We start from the raw sequence: 23,716 nt of genomic DNA on the forward strand, positions 1-23,716 counted from the left end.
TGAAATGGAAACTAGTAAAAAACTGAAATGTTTGATATTTGGTAGAGGTGGTGAGTTTATGTTTGATGAATTTACTAACTATTGTGTTGAGCATGGAATTAAGAGACACGTATCTTGACCGAGAACACCAAAGTAGAATGGGATTGTAGAGAGAAGGAACATAGCTTCTTCTTTTTTGTGTTAAGATAATGCTAGTTAAAAAGGCATTGCACAAATGTTTTGGAGAGAACCTATAAGCATTGTTGTTTTCACTCTCAACCAAGTTCAATTGAAGAAAGTAACAAACAAGATACCATATGAACTTTGGTATGGTCATATACCAAATGTAAGTTATTTCAAAATCTTTGGAAGTAGGTGTTATATTCATAAAGATGCAAGAAGTGGGAAGTTTGATTCAAAATGTGATGAAGGTATAATCCTAGGTTACTCTACTAGGAGCAAGGCTTATAAATGTTTGAAAAAAGTGGCCAACACAATGATTGAAAGTGCAAAAGTTAGAATTGATGAGTTTTTAAGTAAGAATGATGAGGTGAGAAAAAAATAACCTAAAGAGTACAACATATTAGTATATGTACAAGATAATGCACCTGATATTGTACTTGAGCACCAAACTAAGTCATTGCAATAATACATTGAGCTAAAACAAAGAGCTATTGAGAAACAACATGTATTACCCAAGCCACAGACATAATGACTCCAAAAGAATGTTGAGCCCCAACTGAGTAAGAATAATGTTGAAGATCATAGAGTCCAACCTATCTTAGCAAAGTATATGAGAAATAATAGTTCACAAGATCAAATAATTAGAGACAAGAGTGTTGGAGTTATGACAAGAAATAAGTTGAAAGATAATACATGTTCAATTACTAAATTTGAGCCTAGAACTATGAAATATGCACTTGATAATGATTGGATGAATATCGTGAATGAGGAAATTGAATGGGTTAAAAAGAATAATACCTAGACCCTAGTACCAAGACCCAAATACAAAATTGTGATTAGAACCAAGTGGCTATTCAAGAACAACTTGAATGAGAAAGGAGAAGTTGTGAGGAACAAGGCAAGATTTGTTTGTAAAGGTTATGCCCAAGAAGAAGGAATTGAGTATGGAGAGACCTTTGCACCTGTTGCTAAATTGGAAGGATTTATAACATTATTGGCTTATGCAACTTACAAGGAATTCAAAATCTATCAAATGGATGTTAAGTTTGCATTTCGAAATAAAATTCTAGAGGAAGAATTGTACATTGAACAACCTAAAGGATTTGTGGAGTGGTGTAGGGGCACCTAGTCAAAGCTCCTTGTTTTGGTTCCTAGGTTTCTAGTTTAATTTTGGCATGTGTGACTCTAGCCAAGTCAGGAGTGGGAGTTTGGACCTTTCAAGGTCATCTCTTTGTGTGAGTTTGTTCCTAGGTGAATTTTCCATTCTAGGAGATCTTGGGTTGCTTGTTTAGTGTTGCTTATGTTAGGGGTTATGAGTCTAGGACCATAAAAGCATGAGGAAGGTATGGTTTTTAACCTATGTTTTCCTTCATGATGGTTTTGCATCCCATTATATGGATAAAAGATCCTATATGTCACTTGGAGCAAAAAAGAAGAAAGGTGTCAAAAAGATGTCAAATATTGACAAAGTTGTCAAATAGGGTAAAGTGGAAAAAAATGTATGGATTGATTCTCTAAAGGCTAGATCATGCCTAGACATCATGAATGTACCATGTTAGACCTACTTCAAGAGCTCCAAGTGATATATGTTAAAAATTTGCAAAAAATGCAAAAGTTGTAGCAACTTTGAAAAGTTGCTTGACAACATTTGAGCAAGAATTGCATATGTCATGGTTTTGAGCTTGATAGTTGAAATAAGTGTCTAAAACCTCTTGGTAAACTTATAAAAACTACAAAATGACCCATTCCAGGAATTGGACATTGTAAGAGGAAAGTTTTATCATTAAAGAACTACAAATTTTGTCCAGTTTTGACAATTTTTACATGTTTTAGTTGGCGTCTTCACAATAATGGATTGGATTTTGAGATTTCTCTTTGGATTAGTGTAGTTCATGTTTGTACAATCCTTTTTGTTTCATATTTCTAGATTGTAGAAGTTCATTTAGTTAGGTTTTGAAAACCTATAGTAAACAGACTGTGCGTTGCTCTAGTCTTGGCAATTTTAACAAAAAATTGCTTCTCCATGAGTTCCTACCATGTATTCATCATGACCTTAAGGGAAATGAGAATCAAGCCATTGTACATAGTGTATGTAAAATATTGGGCCCTAAAAAGATGCATAGCTATTTTTAATGCGATGCTCTAGGCAAGTCACAGTTACTTGGTTAGGCAATCACAATGATTGTGGGAAGTTTTGGAGGTGTGAATGTGAGAGATAATTCAAACCATGATTTTCAAAATGGAGAGGGGTAAGTTATGATGCCATAGGAAAGAGGAGAAAGTTTCAAGACAAGTTTTGTTATGATTTTGATTATACCCTAGTTAGCACTGCCATTCTTGATGTGAAACCCTTAAAAGTGGGATAAAAATTTCTTTCAGGTGTACAAATGACTCAAATATCTGAGACCCACAAAATATTTTAGGTTTTCCAAAAGGGTATTTGAATCCAAAGTTTCTTTCTACTTAGTTCAAAGAAATTTGGAATTAAAGTCCAAAAACCCAAGTAGGAGGGCTAGTTCTATTAGGCCTATTTTTGGCAATTTTGGTGTAAATGCTAAGAGCTTGAGGAAAGCTAGTGGGATTTGTGTCCAAGAGCCTAGATGAGGTATAGAAACATCATGCATGATCCCCTCACTCCATATAATTAAGGAAATGAGTAATAAGATACAAGACATGAAGATTGATCAGTCAGCTTGTAGAGGCATTTAGTGAAGGAAGAGGCAAAATTCATTGGTGTAACTTGATAGTGAGAAGTTGGAGGATAGGTTAGAGATCCTCCAGAGGTTAGAGTCCTAAGGAAACCCTAGTAGGCTAAGAGAAAATGTTGGTCGATTCCTAGAAGAAAATAGGACTGAGAGAGCAAACTATTTTGTATGACATCAGAGTGGTATCAAAGCCTAAAGATTTGGCTTGTGGTTAGATGTTTCGGACTGAAGAGTCAGTTGGAGTAACAATCATGGTGACCAATGCAAAGTTGGCCAAAGAAATGGGTGAGAATAAGGAGAGAAACAAGATCCTTGAAGAATCCCTAGAAGAAATGAAGACCAAATTGGAAGAAGTTGTTGAGGCAGTTAAGAAGAAAGACCAAGAAGGTGAAAGTAGCAATAAGGGTAAAGAGAAGGTTAATGAAGAAGACCTGATCCTTGAACCATACCCTCCAATAGATGAAGAACCATTCCTAAAGGTCATCAAGGCATTAGGTGGAAAATTCCTAAAAGGTATTCATTTGTTTAGTCGGAAGATGGATACTAAACTTGTAATGGAGTGGATTGAAGGATGAAGAACCACTTCGAGTGTCAAGGTGTGACTAAAGCACAAAGAGTTAAGGTAGCCAAATCTAGGCTAATGGGATCAGTGTTAGAATATATAATCCATTAGTATAACTGTGAGGGGGCAGGGGGGCAGGGGGGTGAATCAATTATACAACTATTATCACAAACATTAACCTCAAACAAACTTAAACATGTGAGTAATATAAACTAAAACCATAATAAGATACTCATGCACAATTAACAACAGATATGTTAACTAGGGAAAACCCTGGTGGGGATGGTACCCACAATCTTGATGATGTACTAATATAAATATTCCTTGTTAGAGGATAGACCCTGTCAGGAGTTGTGCCAACCCTATTAGGAGTTGTGGAAGATAGTTGGACCCACTACCCAAATAGCTTCAAGGTTAAGATCAAAGAACCCATTGTCCAAATGATCTGTGTATTATTCCTTGCAGAATAATAGAATGGAAATATACTTCCTTGTTTTGTCTCTGTCCTATTATCCAGACTTTTGATCCTTCAGATCTTGTAACCAAATCTCATATTGCACATCCAATGATCCCTTGGATCGTTTACATGCATTCAGTAAGTATTCTGCTCCTTCTTGAGTTGTGCACTAATACTTCACATTCCACTTGATCCTCTCTCTTCTTCTCTACTTACAAACAAGGAAAACAATTTTCCTTTATACTATATCTTCATAATAATCCCTTGAGTCGATCTTGAGGCTTTCTTAATTAATTAAAATAATATAATTAATTAATTCACAATTACAACAATACTATTGGTTCACAGTCTATACAAAAATTTACACATATGAAACCATGTCTTGTGCACACGCTGGCATCACTATACAATCATTCTCTATCACTATTAATTGTGCATCACCTTCATTAAATCTCAAATGAAAGATAGTGATAGATTATTAGAACTCTATTTTTTAATGCTCTATTTCTACGTTGCTTCTAGTAAAACAAGTGTAACTTTCGTAGAACATCAAATCAAACTTAGTCCTTTGCAACACATCATCTGGAAAACCTCAAGAACATGTCCTCCACTATGCATCATTTGAAACTTCCTCAGCTCCTGTGCATACTAAGATTATTGACAACTATTCTTCTAGTCTTAACAAAATTATTGTTGTGTTAACATCAATGACAAATATAGTCATGAATGTAACATATCAATATTCTTAGGATACTCCCCCAATGTAGTATCATCAGCATTCATGCTAACAATCTCCCCCTTTGGCATTGATGGCAACATAGATGAAAAATATCTAAGTTCCAAGAATACCAAACTGTACTTTTCTTCTGTCTTCTTCTCAAATCCTCTTTATCAATTTGAAATCTTTTCGAATGTTGTACTATTCTTCTTCTTCTTTTAGGATCAACAATAGTTGTTCACAGTGAACAACTTCCAATACTCTCTAGTTACATCTGCGCACTTGCGCATCCTTCTGTGCACTTACATGAATCTATCTAAATCTCCCTAAAGAGATAAATCTCTCCCATTTCCATCTCAATAGGTTCTTCTCTTCTTATGTACATTCACTCAATGTGTTTTTCATGTACATTCTCTCCCCCATTGACATTAATGTCAAAGGTGTCAATCACAATATCAATTGCTAATCAATTGCTTAAATCATCAACTAGCTCGAGTGTCCAAAGACATTGTTCAATACCAAATACCTAGATTCCTTCATGAATCAATACATATTAGATACTCCCCCATACAGGAAGCATCAACATTCAGTCCAATCTAACCATAGTGCTTTGTACCACTAAACTAGTGCACTCCTTACATCAACTAAAGTAGGTAGAGGCATAACCCCTAGCATACCTCTTAGGTACTCAAAAGTATCTTTAGGTAAAGGTTTTGTAAAGATATCTACAATATGATCTTTAGTGCTTACATACTCCAACCTTATTTCTTTCTCTGTTGCCTTTTCTCTCAAAACATGATACTTTATAAATATGTGCTTAGTCTTAGAATACAATACTGGATTCTTAAACATAATTACTTTTGTAAACTTAATTCCAATATCCTTCAACATGTGTTTCATCCACATAACTTGATTACAATTATTTGTAGTTGCAACATACTCTGCCTCAACTGTACTCTGAGATATACAATCATATTTCTTGCTCAACCAAGAAACCAATCTTCCTCCAAGAAAGAATGCTCTATCACTAGTGTTATTTCTGTCATCTATATTGCCTGCCCAATCTGCATCAATATATGCACACAAGGTGAAATTTCTTGATCTATCATGTCATATTCTATACTCAGATGTACCTTTCAAATATCTAAATATCCTCTTTACTACTACATAATGATACTTTTTTGGATTAGCTTGGAATCTTGCCACAATCCCAACTGCATTTTCTATATCTGGTCTGGTGTGAGTCAGATATTGTAATCCTCCAATCATAGATCTATACTTCTTCTGTTCAATTGTAGGTGTCTCATCCTTATTAGATAACTTGTGACCAGTTATCATGGGTGTACCAATAGGTTTGCAATTCTCCAAACCAAATCTTTCAAATACTAAGTTTGTGAAATAAATATCCCATCTTTATTCTACACAATCTGCAATCCTGGGAAAAACTTCATTTCTCCTATCATGCTCATTTCAAATTCATTTTTCATCTCTTTAGCAAACTTATCACTTTCTTCATCATTTCCTCCAAATATTATGTCATCCACAAATATTGCAATGATAAATAGACCATCATCAATTTTCCTCAAATACAAATTACAATATGTTGTACCTTTGATAAATCCAAGCTTTGATAAATACTTATCCAACCTTGCATACCAAGTTCTAGGTGCTTGCTTCAAACCATACAATGCTTTCTTTAGTTTTCATATAAAATCTTTATCTTCTGTTAGAGGGAACCATCAAGTTTCTCAATGTAGACTTCTTCTTCAAGTTCACCATTAAGAAAAGCTGATTTGGAATCCATCTGATAAACCTTGAAATTCTTGCTTGCTGCATAAGCCAAGAACATCCTTACTACTTCCATTCTTTCCACAGGTGCATAGGTTTCTTCATAATCTATGCCTCCTTACTATGAGTAACCCTTGCAAACAAGTCTGACTTTGTTTCTCACAACTTCTCCTTGCTCGTTCATCTTATTTCTGAATTCCCATTTGGTTATTATCACACTCTTGTCTTTAGGTCTAGGAACTAATTCCCATGTTTCATTCATCTCAATTTGGTCTAGTTCTTCTTTCATAGCTTGCATCTAGTGATCATCCTTACATGCTTCATTTGTGCTCTTAGGTTCCACTTGAGAAATTGGACACAATTCCTCATTTACTTTATTTCTTGTCGTCACACCTTTATTCTCGCTCCTAATTATTTGCTCTTGAGGGTGATTCTTTGTCATGTTTCTGCTGAAAGTAGGAGTTGACATCTCAACTATGATTTCTTCCCTAGGTTCAAATCTTTGATCTTCTCTGTGCTCAACATATACTTCATTCTTCAAATCATTGTTAGTCTCAAAAAGAAGTTCAACATTTTGTCCAACAATTCCAAAATTATCCTCTTCTTCATCAGAATTATAATATACCATTTTCTCTTTCGTACCAAACTTTTCATTAGTCCTTACATTTGCGCACTCAAGTATTGTCTTAGTTATATAGTTGAAACATGTATATGCTTTGCTTTTCAATTAGTAACCAAGAAACACACCGTCATCACTTCTAGGATCAAACTTACTAATATCATCATCTCTCTTTATATAACACTTACTTCCAAAAAATTTGAAATACTTAACTGATGGTGAGTGACCAAACCATAACACACCAGGTGTCTTGCTCATACCTTTTCTGATCAGTACTCTATTCAAAGTATATACTACAATGTTAACGACTTCTCTCCAAAATATCTTTGAGACATCATTCTCAAATAACATTGCTCTTGTTGCTTCTGCTACTATCTTTTTCCTTCTTTCAACAATCCCATTTTTGTTCAGGTGTTCTAGGTGAAGGTAACTGTCTTTTGATTCCATTCTCTTCACAGAACGTGTTGAACTCTATACAAGTGAATTCTCCACCTCTATCTAATCGTAAACACTTAATCTTAACACCAAATTCATTTTCAACTCTATTCTTAAATATCTTAAATTTCTCAAAAGCTTCAGACTTCTCTTTAAGAAATGCTACCCACATCATCCTAGTGAAATCATCAACAAAAATCATAAAGTACCTTTCACCATAGAATCCTCTAGTTCTTGCAGGACCACTCAGATCTATGTGAACAATTTCTAATTTCTCTATAGTAGAGAAGTTCTTGCTAGGAAAAGACACTTTTCTCTGGTTAGCCAAAATACATTCTTTGCAGACAACATTAGTAGGCTTAATAATCTTAGGCATATCTCTCACTTCAAATGTACTGCTAACTATTACAATATTATCAAAGTTTATATGACAGAACCTTTTATGCCATAACCAATTGTTATCAACTTTTGTAACCAAACATGTTATTTTAGTAGGATTCAACTAAAATACATTACACCTAGATCTCGTTCCAATATCAATCAACTTATAATCTTTGTCTTTGATAATGCAAGTCTTCTCTATGAGCTACAACAGATATCCCTTGTCTACCAATTGTCCAACACTTAACAAATTATGTTTCAAACCATAAAAAAAGTAAACATCACCAGTGTTAGTTTTACCATCAAAAGTAATAGATCCAATCCATGTAATATGACAGGTTGTATTGTTACCAACTCTAACAATACCTCCATCATGATTTCTGAACTTAATAAATTTGTTCATATCACTAGTCATGTGATGAGAACATCCACTATCAATTATCCAATCTAATTTCTTCTCAACTTGGGTAACTAGAGGTCTTTCTTCTTTAATTTCTCTATCAAGGTTATCTTCCTTAATAGCCACAAATCCTAATTCATCATCACTTTCTTTTTTTTTTCTTTTTTTTTTTTAAAGAGGGGTAAACGCTTTGACCTGGAGCTATGAACCAGTGAGGCCACAAATAGGGGACCTCATCCCCATGAGATTTGAACCTTGATGGCAAGGATAACAACACAACAACTTAACCATCACAACATGCCACTATTGGCATTCATCATCACTTTCACTCTGATCCTTTTCATCAGATTCTTCATCCTCATTAAAATATAAACAACTTCTATTCTTATCTCTTCTAGGCTTAAATTTTCTTATGAACTTTTTCTCTCTTTTAGGACATTTAGATGCAAAATGAGCATATTCATCACAAGTCCAACACTTAAAGATTTTCTTACCATCTTTTTCTCTTCCTACCAGAAGGGTTATTCCTTCTTCAATCTTCTTATCTTCTTCAGATTTGCTACTATTGGCAAAGTTTCCTCTTGCACTTGTACTTCTTGACAAATTAGGTTGAATGTGCATGGCACTGAAGGATGTATCAACTTTGTCTTATTCTCTAGACTATCTCATTTTCACTTCTACAAATTATAATCATCCAAGCAAATTTTCCTTTGTGAAATCTTTCAGGGCATTCCCAGCTGAATCATCTGAGTTGTTTTCTTGAATGGTGGTGGTAGACTTTTCAAGATCTTCCATATAACCTCATCATCATGTTTAGTTCCACAAAGAGATCAAACACCTGTAAAAATTTCTAATATTCTTCCTATATAATTTTTGATGGACTCATATTCCATCATCTTAACATCTTAAAATGTACAAATCCAACTTTTTAATTTCATTCTTTTTGCACGATCATCACCTTCAAAAGTAATTTCTAATGCTTTCCAAATTTCATGAGAAGTTTGAAATGTCTTTACCTGATTGTATTCATTCTTTGGAAGAGCTTATAGTAGGGCTTCCTTGGCTCTCATGTCACACATGAACAAATCTCTTTCTCCCTCACTACATTCCTCTAGCTTTGATTCTTCAACAATTGCCTTCTTAGCTTTCATCAAAAGCTGGTATCCTGGACCCATGCACAACAAATGAGTCTTAATATTTTCCTTCCAACTATCATAGTTGGCCCCATCAAATGTCAAACTATCTTTCCTAAACATATTCACCATTTCTCTTTCAAAGCTATTAAGCCTTATCTTCAAGGACTTGATGCTTTGATACCAATTGCTAGAATATATAGTCCACTAATATAATTAAGAGGGGGGTGCAGGGTGAATTAGTTATACAACTATTATCACAAACATTAACCTTAAACAAACTTAACCATGTGAGTAATATAAGCTGAAACCATAATAAGATACTCATGCACAATTAACACCAGATATGTTAACTAGGGAAACCCTTGATCAGAGGGAAAACCTCAGTGGGGATGGTACCTACAAGATGATGTACTAATATAAATATTCCTTGTTAGAGGATAGACCCTGTTAGGAGTTTGTTACATCATTTAGTACATATGAGTCCCTATTAGGAGACTTTAAATCCATGTTAGGAGATTCCAACCCTATTAGAAGTTGTGCCAACCCTGTTAGAAGTTGTGGGAGGCAACTGGACCCATTGCCTAAACAACTTCAAGGTTAAGATCAAAGAACCCACTATCCAAATGATCTTTGTATTTTTCCTTGTAGAATAATAGAACTGAAATGTACTTCCTTCCTCTATCTTTGTCCTGTCAGCCAAACTTTTGCTCCTTTAGATCTTGTAACCATATCTCATACTGTGCATCCAATGATCCCTTGGATCACTTATACACATTTAGTAAGCATTTTGCTCCTTCTTGAGCTGCACACTAATACTTCACCTTCCACTTGATCCTCTTTCTTCTTCTCTACTTACAAACAAGGAAAACAACTTTCCTTTATACTACATCTTCATAATAATTCCTTGAGTCGGCCTTGAGGCTTTCTTAATTAATTAAAATAATATAATTAATTGATTCGCAATTACAACAATATTGTCGGCTCACAGTCTATACAAAAATTTACACGTGTGAAACAATATATGTGTACATGTTGGCATCACCACACAATCATTCTCTATCACTATTAACTATGCATCACCTTCATTACATCTTAGATGAAAAATAGTGATAGATTATCAAAACTCTATTTTTCAATGCTCTGTTTCTGCACTACTTCTAGTAAATAGGTGTAACTTCCATACAACATTGAATCAAACTTAGTCCTTTGAACCACGTCATTTAGAAAACCTTAGGAACATGTCCTCCACTACACATCATCTAAAACTTCCTTAGCTCCTACGCATACTAAGTTTACTAATTTATATTCTTCTAGTCTTAATAGAATTACTGTTGTGTTAACATCAATGACAAATAGAGTCATGAATGCAACATATCAATACTCTTCAATGCTTAGGATAATCCCCTAATATGGTATCATCAACATTCATGCTAACAATCAACCCTAACATGGTGGAAGTACTTCCAAGAAGAGAGGGAGAAAGTGGGAAAGAAGCCCATTGTGAACCAAAAAGCCATGAGACTAAGGTGAAATAGAAATACCTACTAGAAGACTATGAAAATCAATTACATAAGAAGAGGAAAAGTTTAAAACAAAAGGGCATGGATGTGGCAACTTATACTGAAGAGTTTCATAAGTTGTGTTTAGGGTCAAAAGTATAAGAAGATGAACCTATCAAAGTATCTAGGTATCTAGGAGGCTTGAAATGGAACATACAAACATACAAGAAGAGATTAGCCTTAGGACTCCTAAAACAATCCATAAATACTTCCAACTTGCTATGAAAGTGGAAGAGAAGAATAAGAAGAAAGTAAGCTCTAACTTCAGAGGTAGAGATAATAGCAGAGATAGAAGAGGTCAAAGAGGCTATGGTGGAAGAGGATCAGACTCTGGGTCACAAGGAGACAACAAGGTTACTGAACAACAAGAAGGAAGTTCAGGAAGAGGAGGTTTCAATAGGGGTAGAGGCTCTAACACTACTTGGAGAGGAAGGAGCAGCAACCAAGGCAGAGGATCCTACTTTGCCACCATGAAGTGCTATCATTGCAACCAATTATGACACCTTGCATATATGTGCCCTGAAAAAGGCTCAACTTCCCAAGGAAACACAAAAAGGGTCAACTATGTGCAAGAAGAATCTAGTAACAACACCAAACACTCTAAGGTACCCCTAGAATCAAAGGAAGGGGAGAACTTGATAATAAGAAGAATGTTGATCAAGGAACTGATAAAAAAAGAACCAAGTCAAAGAAGGGCACTTTTTAGGATTAGATGCAAAATCATGGGGAAGGTGTGTAGAGTCATCATTGACTCAGGCTCAACTAATAACATAATCAGCGAGGAGGCGGTTGGCAAGTTGAAGCTAAATATAATCCCACATGCCAACTCATATAAGTTCACATGGCTCAATAAAGGACAACATATTCTTGTTGGAGAGCAAGCATGGGCAGACTTCACCATAGAGAGATACAGGGATAGAGTGTTATGTGATATTCTTCCCATGGATGCATTCCACCTTCTACTTGGAAGACCATGGAAATTTGATAATCAAGCCATACATGATGGAACCAAAAATGCCTAATCATTCAAGAAGGATAGGGTGACTTTCAGGATTCAATCTTTGGTAGAAGAAGGAGAGATGAGGACCTCAGGTTCAAGTATGCTCATGGTTGGTGAGAAAGAGTTCTTAGAGACCCTAGAGGAAGGAGATGGAGTTGGGTTTGCATTGGTTTTGAAACCTAAAGATGAAGTTGTTGCCAAGAAAGCAAAGATGCCAAGGGAAGTACAAGAATTGCTTGAAGAGTACAAGGCTATTGTTATTGATGGACAACCTGTCACCCTACCTCCTAAGTGACTTGTTAGCCACCAAATAGACTTTATTCTAGGAGCTACCCTACTCAACAAAGCTTCCTATGAGATGACCCCTCAACAAAATGAGGAAATTACCAAGAAAATTCAAGAGCTCCTAGACAAAGGCCTAATTAGGAAAAGCATTGGCCCTTGTGCAGTCCCTACTATTTTAGTACCCAAGAAAGGAGGAACTTGGAGAATTTGTATTGATTCTAGATCCATTAATAGAATCAACATCAGGTATAGGTTCCCAATACCTAGAATTGAAGACCTAATGGACTATTTAAGAGGAGAAAAATATTTTACCAAGATAGATTTGAAAAGTTGCTAGCACCACATCAAAATAAATGAAGGGGGTGAGTGGAAAACAACCTTCAAAACTATAGAATGTTTGTATGAATTGGATTGTGATGCCATTTGGTTTATCCAATGCTCCATCTACTTTTATGAAGCTGATGAACAACATATTTTCATATTACATTGGTAATTTTGTTGTTGTCTATTTAAATGTCATCTTAATTTTAGCCAAACTAAAGGGGAGCATATCAAGAATTTACAAATTATTTTTTAAAAATTACATGAAGAAAAACTAGTGATAAACTTGGAGAAATATGACTTCATGAAACAGGAGCTAGTTTATCTTAGCTTTGTTTTGTCTCAAGGTAACCTTAAAATGGATCAAGACAAGGTAGATGTCATTTTAAGTTGGCCTACTCCCAAGACTGAATCAAATGTGAGAAGCTTCCATGGTTTGGCCTAGTTTTATAGGAATTTTATCAAGCATTTCAATGGCATATGTGCTCCTATATTGGATGCAATCAAGGATAGAATGAGGAAAAAGTTTCACTGGACCCCACAAGTTGATCATGGTTTTGAGACACTCAAGAAGAAGATAGCAGAACTACCTACACTTGTGATTCCTAGTTTTGAGAGACTTTTTAAAGTGGAGTGTGATGCTAGTAATGTGGTTATTAGGGTTTTTCTAAGTCAAGAAGGAAGGCTAGTGGATTTTCATAGTGAGAAGCTCAATGATGTGAAGAGGAAGTACTCTTCCTATGACCCAGAGTTATATGCTCCAATCCAAGCTATAAGGAAGTAGAGGCACTATTTTATTCCCAAGGAATTTTTTGTATACTCAGATAACCAAGCTCTCAGTTTCCTTAACTCCCAAGACAAGCTCAATAGTAAGCATATGAAGTGGGTAGAATACCTACAAGCCTACATATTTACCATCAAACATAAGAAGGGGTGCAGAATAAGGTAACTGATGCATTGAGTAGGAGACTCCTCATAGTCCAAGAGATTCAACTACAAAGCATAAGCATTGAAAGATTCCAATACATATATGCTAATGATGAGGATTTTTCTGAAATCTATAAGGTATGCAAGGAGTTCAAAAACAACTTTCATGGTGAGTTTTCTGATTATACATTGCACAATGATTTATTGTTTAAGGGATGTAAACTTTGTGTTCCTAGAGGGTCAATGAGGGAAATTTGATCCAAGAAAAACATAATGGGGCACTTAGTGGTCATTTTGGAATCAATAAGATTCCAGAGTTAGTCATTAGGTTCTATTTTTGGCCTTGGATGACTAGAGATATCAGAGAATATGTGGAGAGTCATATAGTGTGTCAAAAATAAAGGGGTGCATCCACCAATGTTAGTCTTTTTCAACCACTACCAATCTCTAGTAGACCATGGGAATGCATAAGTATGGATTTTGTAGTTGGCTTACCAAATACAAGGCATGGGTATGATAGCATTTATATGATTGTGGATAGATTTAGTAAGATGACCCATTTTGTCCCTTGAAAGACCATACATGATGCTTTCCAAATTTCTCATTTTTTTTTAAAGATGTGGTTAGGATCCATGGACTACCTATGAGCTTTGTTTCAGACAGGGACACCAAATTCATGAGCCACTTTTGGAAGACATAGTGGAAAAATCTTGGAATTAACTTTTCTTTTGGATCTACCTATCACCCATAGACAAATGGCCAAATAGAGGTGATAAATAGGAGTCTTGAAAACTTGTTGAGGTGTCTCACAAAAGAGTATGGTTAGACATGGGACCAACTCATTGGGCAAACTAGATATGCATACAATGACACGATGAACAGTTCAATTGGTAAGAGTCCTTTTGAAGTTGTTTATGGTTTGCATCCTAGAGGGATATTTGAGTTAAGAGAGTTGAAGGGTGGAGCACCAAGTAGTAGTTATGCTAAGGACTTTACCGAATCCATGAGGTAAGTCCATGAAAACGTGGGGAAGATAGTAGCTGAAAATGCTGACAAACTAAAACAAAATATAGATACATTAAAAAGGGATGTCTAATTTCAAATAAGGGATCTTGTGATTGTGTGCCTAACTAATGAAAGGTTACAAAAAGGGGTACCACATAAGCTCCATTGGGTCCCTGCATAATACTTGAAAAGTATGGTAATAATGCCTATAAAGTTGAGCTTCCTGGAGAGATAGGGTTGTCACCCATTTTCAATGTTGCAAATTTAATTTCATATAAAAGACCTATTCAAGATGTTGATCAAAACCTTCAAGAGATTACACAAGATGTAGTAGATCTGAATCTCACTTTTGCTCCATCTTTGATAATAGATAAAATCCTAGATTCAAGGGTCTACAAGAATACTAGGAAGAAGGGCTACATGGAACATCTTATCAAATGGGTTGGCAATGATGATGTTGATGCTACTTGGATAAATGAAATAAACTTCAAGAAGTTTGGCATTGACTTCAATCTACTCAATCCAAGGATGGATTAACTTCTTTTGTTTGAGGGAGTATGTTGCAAGAGCACCTAGTCAAAGCTCCTTGTTTTGGTTTGTAGGTTTCTAGTTCAATTTTGACATGTACAAACTCTAGCCAAGTCAAGAGTGGGATTTTGGACCTTTCAAGGTCATCTCTTTACATGAGTTTGTTCTTAGGTGAATTTTACATTTTAGGAGATTTTGGGTTTCTTGTATTAGGGGTTATGGGTCTGCGACCATAAAAGCACGAGGAAGGTATGGTTTTTAACCTATCTTTTCCTCCATGATGTTTTTACATCCCATTGTATGGATTGAGGATCCTACATTTCACTTGGAGCAAGAAAGGAGAAAGATGTCGAATATAAACAAGTTGCCAAATAGGGAAAAGTCGACAAAAACCTACGAATTGATTCTTTAAAGGATATATCATGCCTATACATCATGAATGGACCATGTTAGACCTACTTGGGGGGCTCCAAGTGATTGATGTTCAAAATTTGCAAAAATGTAAAAGTCATCAACAACTTTGAGAAGTTGCTTGACAACATTTGAGCAAGAATTGCATATGTCATGGTTTTGAGGTTGATAGTTGAAATAAATATATGAAACCTCTTGGAAAACTTATAAAAACCACAAAATGACCCATTACAAGAATTGGGCATTGTAAGAGGAAAGTTTTGTCATTAAAGAACTACAAATTCTACCTAGTTTTGACAGTTTTTACATGCTTCGATTGGCATCTTCACAATAATGGATTGAGGTTTGAGTTTTCATTTTGGATTAGTGTATTTAAAATTTGTACTTTTTTTAGATTACTATATTTCAAAAGTTCATTTGGTTAGGTTTTGAAAATCTTTTGTAAACAGACTGTGTGCTAGTCTAGTCTTGGCAATTTTCACAAAAAATGGCCCCCCCATGAGTTCATAAGGGAAATGAGAATGGAGCTAGTGTACATAGTGTATATAAAATCTTGGGCCCTAAAAAAATGCATAGCTATTTTAATGTGATGCCCTAGGCAACTCATAGTTACTTGGTTAGGCAATCACAATGTTTGTGGGAAGGTTTTGGAGGTTTAAATGTGAGAGATACTTCAAACCATGAGTTACAGGATGGAGAGGGGTGGGTGATGATTCCATATTCAAGAGGATAAATTTTCAAGACAAGTTTTGTTATGATTTTAATTAGACCCTATCTAGCACTATCATTTATGATGTGAAACCCTTAAGAGTAGGAATAAAAATTGCTTTTAGGTGTACAGATGGCTTAGAGATCTGAGACCCAAAAAATGTTTTAGGTTTTCCAAAATGGTATTCAAATCCAATTTTTTTTTGCCACCTAGTTCAAAGAAATGTGGAATTAAAGTCCAAAAACCCAAGTAGGGTGGCCAATTCTATTAGACTTGTTTTTGACAGTTTTGGTGTAAATGCTAAGAGCTTGAGGAAATCTTATGAGATTTGTATCCAAGAGCCTAGAAGAGGTTTGGAAACATCATGCATGATCCCCTCACTCCATATAAGTTATGAAATGAGTAATAAGAAACAAGACTCAAAGATTGGCTAGTAAGCTTGTAGAGACATTTGGTGAAGGAAGAGGCAAAATTCATTGGTGTAACTTGGTAGTGAGAAGTTGGACGATAGGTTAGAGATCATCTAGAGGTTAGGGTCCTAAGGAAACCTTAGGAGGATAAGAGAAAATCTTGGTCAATTCTTAGAAGAGAATATGGCTAAGAGAGCAAACTACCTTACATTACATCATGGAGCCTAATCAAAAGCATCTAGTATTTAAATTGGACAAGGCACTGTATGGATTGAATCAAGTATTAGTATGAGAGATTGCATTCATATTTGATCATAATTGGATTTGTTAGATTAAGTGATAACAATAACCTATACTTGAAAAATGAAGTAAAAAATAAGATCCTAATTGCTAAAATATTTGTTGATGATATAAGATTTAGGGTAAATGATTGTTGTGCAAGTCATTCGTTGATTAGATGAGCAGAGAATTCAAGATGTCCATGTTTGGCGAGATTAGTTTTTCATTGGTTTAGGAGTTTATAAAACAAAATGAGGTATATATGTAACTCAATCTAAGTACATTAAAGATATATTTAAGATATTTAGTATGGATGAGTCAAGGCTAGTTGGCACCCCTATGATCATTGATTGCAAATTATCCAAGGAAGACAACATTACTGAAGTGAATGAGACATGGTATAGATTAATGATTATAAAGTTGCAACCTATAGTACATAACAAACCTAATATTGCACATGCAATTGGTATATTTGCAAGATTATAAGCTAATCCTAAGAAGAAACACATGACTGCGATTAAGCGAATATTCAAATATTTGAAAGGAACAAAAGACTATGGACTATGGTATAAGAAAGAAGATGATTTTGAGCTTAGATTTTATGCCAATGATGATTGGGTAGGAAATGTTGATGACAGAAAGAGTATTAGTGGTGGAGATTTATATTTAGGATAAATGTTGATTACATGGCTGAGATAGAAAAAAAAGCTTGTATTTCCCAATCTACTATTGAAGTTGAGTATGTTGTTGTTTCTATTAACTATTCAAATATTGTTTGGGTCAAGAAACTATTGGAAGGTATAAAAGAGGAAGTCAGGGAACCTATTATTATCTATTGTGACAATACAAGTGCTATTAACATATCAAAGAATCATCTAATGTGTGCAAAATCCAAGCACATATCTATCAAGTATCACTACTTGAGGGAGCAAGCTCAAGATAAATAAATTAGATTAGAATATGTGGATGTTTTTTAGTATCTGTGAGGTAAGTTAGGGGTCCTTCCCCTATCCAAGATTCACTAAGCAAGGATGTACATTGAATCAATTCATGGATGATTAAAATATCTTTATCAAGTTTATGAAAAAGTTCTCTCTTTAGGGATTATTTCCTGAAGTTGTAAAAATGATTGTAATGAAGCATATGTAATTAGTACTTGCAAGGTACAGGGTATAACTATAAGGTTTAATAAGTTTATCATTCAAGCTTATAGTTACTGTTACCTAATTTTACCCTCGCCAAAATTTGAATTTTGAATGCAAACCCCACCCAACGGCCACTTACCATCTTTAGTATTATTTAAATGCATGGAAATATCAAAAAATAAAACATTTAAAACTCTATGGTATTTCCTATTTCCCTAAGTTATTTTTGCTAGCCCACAACTTTTTGTGTCATTAGATCTTTCATGATCTACGGTGGGCGCTTTCCCGCATCCTCAATATGCACGACCTTTACATAATGCGGGGAAGCCCCTTCGTGATGCATGGCAAGTGGGTCCATTTTCTTCTTGTGGGTCGTAGAGGGAAAGAGCTATTGGTGAGCTGGTAGTTTGATTGGTACCCCCTTTCCTGCATTTTGTCTTTTTTTAGACTTTTTGACAATGCAGGTAAGTGCCCTGGTGACACATGTCCTAGTGACGTCACATAGGATATTCACGCAGGTTCAGAGGGCATGTGTTATGAACATCGTCTGATGCAATAAGATCGAGGGCTGGCGCTTGCCCGCAATATGAAGATGGAGTGATGTTAAGGAATGTGAGAAAGAGCCTCACTATCGCGTGTCCTTGTGGGGTCAGGTTTGTTCCATATGCTACAAGGTGATACCAAGGTGGTGCTAGGTTGCTGAGTTGGATGCCAGGTTGTGCTGAGTGTTTATGGGCCCAAAAAATTTAGTGGGGTAGGCGCAGTGTAATGAGGATCTTCATGATCGTAGATCTTACGAAGATCAATGATCAGTGCTTTCCCACAATATGGAGATGCAAGGTAATTAAGCAATGCTACGAAGCACTTGAAGGACACGTGTCCCAACAGGCCCAGTTAAGGCATTAACAATTAGAGGCTGGCAGTTATGTGACCACCACGATCAGGGTCTTGAGGAGATGGCACAGTTAGTTATGAAGATGTGGTCAAACTTAGGAAGACTTTGCGAGGTGGTAGAAAAATAAAAGGCTATTGGCTCACGTGGCTCATCTTGATGACAGAGTTTAGTTGACTTGCTGACTTTGCTAATTCACGAGCTAGAAACAGAAGGGATCAAGTTTTGTTGCACGATTTGATCCTCATGATCAATTCCAACCACTCTCGAGTGAATGCTAAATTTAGTAAACAACAGGAAAACACTCTGCCACCTCAGGTCATCCACCTACTTGGTCAGAATGGTTAATGGTGCCCTTTCTGTCAGGGCCCTATTTCAACAGAATATCAGGTTTTATTGTATATGAATCTATACCCAGATCAGATTTTCTCAAGATCTTTATCAAGACTTAATGGTAGTGGTTGTGGAGTAACTTCAGAGAAAATATCTTAGTTATGCCTGAACTATAAAGGCAATTTTTGTAGATTTTGTTCGCGTCGGCTCTTCTCTAACTTCTTTGATATTACTCTACAATTTCACTATAAATTCCCTTTGTCTTTGAACTATATGAAATTCTACTTTATCTCATTCAACCATTGATGTAAAGTGCAAGAACTATTTGCCTCTCATTGGTGTATTGTAGAGATCTGCAATCTTGCATGATTGTATCTCTTTTGGCCTATGAATAGTATATAAGTGAATCCTCTCTTTCCTTGTGTCATTCATTTGGGTTTTCTAATTTGCATGTGATTGTTAGATTAAAGCAAGTCTAGATGTGTATATATTTTGGTGTCATGATGGTTCAATAGTGCATGTATGGGCAGAGATTGGCTTGGACACTCTATTTTGGTGCATCACCCCCTTAGGTTAGAGTAGGTAGATTTACTTTCATGCATTCTTTCTCCCTTTTCCTCTCCAAGAGTAGTTAGGTGCATCCTGATAGTAAAGGAAGCCAACCTTCTCTAGAGACTCAACCTTACAGTTCAAGTCCCATAGCTTGGAGGTTGTTTCCATGTTTCATAAGGTTGTCCTTAGGTAAAAACTTTGGACAAGGGTGCAAACCTTTGTGACAACAGTTTTTGGCATGCCCGGTGGGACAAGATTCAAAAAAATTCAAGTCTACTGGTGTCAAAAGGAAGATTTCAAGATTAATACCAAGGAGATAGTATTGGCTTTGATGTTCAAGCCTTCAAGAGGCTCATTATTCAAGTACTTGGAAACTTTGAGCTTCAAATACATCTAGTTCTAGACCAAAGCTGCAGTAATTCATGCACAAAGCTGAAACAAGGGCATCTTCTAGAGGTAAATTTCAGTACCAAGAGCTTTCATTTTCAAATCCTAGAAGAAGGAAGGCTAGAGTATCCTTATCACCAATTAGGAGTGCAATAGTAACAAATACACTTACAAGATCTATCTCTACTCCTCCTGATGTTAGATCTCAGCCTAGATTGCCATCAACACATATCGATAGATCACTTGTCTATATGGCACAACCTAGGGCTCATGCTTTTGCCACCTTTAATGGTGGAAGTCCTCTTTTATTGGCCCAAAGACATGACATACCAATAGCTACACTCAAAAGTATACTATAATTTATTGGCAAAATTTCTATCTCTCCCTCAGAACACATTCAAGAAGCTACAAATGTCTGTAATATCCATGGTATTATGGAAGATGATGTTGTAGTTAGGCTTCTAGCCTCATCCTTGAAAGGAAAAGCACTAAAATGGTATAGAGGTTTGGCTCATGGTTTTATAATAGATTGGGATGGATTAGGAGCAGGACTGTGCAGACACTTTGAGGACAAAAGTGACCATTTGTCACTTTTAGAACAATTGACTACTATAAAAAGAGTCCCCCATGAATGTATGACTGATTTAAACTATAGATTTCAAAAGACATGGGATAGAATACCTACTTCAGTAAAATCTAGCCTTGGTAATGCCTTCTTGCATTACCTCAGAGCTTTTAATAGTGACATTGCCACTACAATCCAAACTATGGGAGGAGATACCTTGCCTAATGCTTATGACATAGCAATAAGGTCAGAAAACATCCTAATACAAGGAGGTAAGCTAGCTCCAAGGCCTCCTATGCCTTTTTCCCCTGATGTTCTGAGTCACCAACCAACAATGGCTCCTCTTCCTACAACTCCCAGATCACAATCCCTTTCTCTAGTCCCTCAAGCTTCCACATCTTCAAATGGAATAGATGAAATCAAGGAGATGATGCAATCTATGATGCTAAACATAGATAAGAGATTGCAAGGCCAAGAGAAGAAGCTAGAGGGTAGCTTCTCTGTGATGTAGAAAGTGAGTAACAAAGTGGTAACTTTAGAGAGACAACAAGCTCAAGGTAGTAAGGCTCATCAATTGCAACATCAAACTCTGAACAGTGGTAGGCCTCCAAATCAGAATTATGGGAATAATTCTTTTGATCAGAATAGGTAGAATAACCATGCTTCAACCTCAAATGTAAACCAAAGTAGGGCCATAGTTCCTCAAAACAACATGGCCCAAGATTAGGATTTTTATCCCTCCTGTAACTACTCCTACGCCTATTGCATGTGTCAGAAGGCTGAATCTTATTTGGCTTTGACCATCCAGGAGCCTGCAACAAGACAATCATACAAGGAGGACCAATTTAAAGATGCCTCGTATATGTAAGGACAAGGTGATTTCTCCTTTATGAATCATCAGGTGGAAGAACATTGTAATGTAAACTAGGATTCCATTGCACACAACACTAGGAGCAAAAGAAGAGCTATTAAAGATACTATACCTCATGAACAAGCAATAAATGATCAATCAAATACCTTTTAGCAGTAGAGGCGGAATAATGGCAAAAAGGATGTAAGTGATCCTCCATCTCAACCTCCTACAAATGTAGCTCCCAAGGCTTATAGCAAAGTACCTACTAAGCCATTCAGTGTGGTAGAACAAATGAAGAAGACAAATGTGAATATTTCCATGTGGGATGCTGTTGCTACTATACCCATGCAAAAGAGGTTGTTGTAGCAAGAATTGGAAAGTATTGAACCAAAGGGTCAACCACCCAGCATGGAAAGGCCACAAGCCTAGTACAACCATCAAGGGAGGAAGAAACAAGTAAAAAGGTTAGACCCCCTCCATTTTATGTTTCTCTAATTATAGGGGGTAAATTAGTCCACAATTGCATGATTGATTTAGGGGCTAGTAGTTCAGTGATGCCTAGGTGTGTTGCTGATGCTTTGGAAATGAAATATGAGCCCATTGTTAAGGATGTCTTACAGTTGGATGGTAGTACTGTCAAGATTGTAGGGATCCTTAGGAATGTGGAAATGGCCTACATGCATGACTTGGTTGTACTGTAACTCAAGATATATCCGTTGTTGAAGTCAAGCCACATTTTGCCATCTGTCTGTCAAGAGACTTCACTGCCCAAATAGGCGGTTATATATCTTTTGATTGGTCATATATGTCTTTTAGGACAAGATATGGGACCAAAGATTCAATCAAAGTAGAGCCTCTAGCCCTCCATCATACTGAACCCTACACCCCTAATCTCATCAACATGAATTGCACTATCCTAGAAATGGATGAGAATGACATAATGAATGAGCCTACTACTTCCCTAGAAGAGATAACTAATTTTCTCTTAGATGAATGGGCTAATGCATATCAATTTGATCCTATGTCAAAAACCCTTGATATAGGCCTCAGTACATATTGTATATTAGAGAAAGATGCTCTAGTTCCCAATCTTATGGAGACTAAAGAAGATGTGAGTGGGATATGGAGTATGTACTTTGATGGCTCAAGGAATAAGAATGGATTAGGGGCTAGTGTGATGTTGATTTCTCCTACACAAGTAAGGTACTACTTCTCCTTTAGGCTCTAGTTCAGTTGCACTAATAATGTGGCCGAGTATGAATCCTTGGTTCAGGGTCTCCTACTTGCTCAGAAAAGAGGAATTCAAGCTTTAAGTGTATATGGAGATAGTGAGTTGGTGGTTAATCAAGTGAGAAATCAAAATATCACCAAGAACAGTATGCTCAAGTGTTATAAACATAGGGTATGAGATTTGCTTGAGGGTTTCAATGCATTTAATATTCAAAGCATCCCTAGAAAATAAAATAGTTATGCTGATAGACTTGCAGCAATAGGTGCATCTCATAATGTGCCAGGGAATCTTGAGGAGAAGAAGAAGCAACAAATCAAAATGGTAGTAAGGCCTACCATCCTTGAGAACAACATCCATTGGCAAGTGTTTGAATTTGATGAACAAATTGTAAGCTTCTTGCAGAATGAAGCAGAATTTTTAGATAGAAACCAGTCAAGACTACAGGATCAGTATGGTGATCAAATCATTAATCTTAGTTCCAACAAATTGCCTAACGGTCTCATTACCTTAGAGAATATTTTCAATCCTGATGACCAAGCAAGAGGTACAGTCGTGAACCTAGCTGCTGACGAAGATGATCACACCCCAATCACGATTGCTAATGGAAAATCCTTAAACATGGGGAAGGTATGTTCTGAGATTGAGCAAGAAAGTTTTATTCATCTATGTCAAGAATTTAATGATGTATGATGACTTAAAGGGTTTTGACCCAAGGTTGTTTCAGCATACCATAGATTTAATTGATAATGTCAAACCAGTAAGACAAAAATAGAGGCTAGTGAATCCCAAAATTGAACCCTTAATGAGAAAGGAGCTATCCAAATTGATTGAGGCCAATATAATTTTCCCCATCAAGCACTCGTCATGGGTAGCAAACCTTGTCCCTGTTAGGAAGAAGAATGGAGAAATTAGATTGTGTGTGGACTTTAGGGACCTTAACCAAGCTTCCCTTAAAGATCAT

This window comes from Cupressus sempervirens, chromosome 2, assembly GCF_028749045.1.
Source record: "Cupressus sempervirens isolate cs-2001-9-10 chromosome 2, ASM2874904v1, whole genome shotgun sequence".
NCBI lineage: Eukaryota > Viridiplantae > Streptophyta > Pinopsida > Cupressales > Cupressaceae > Cupressus > Cupressus sempervirens.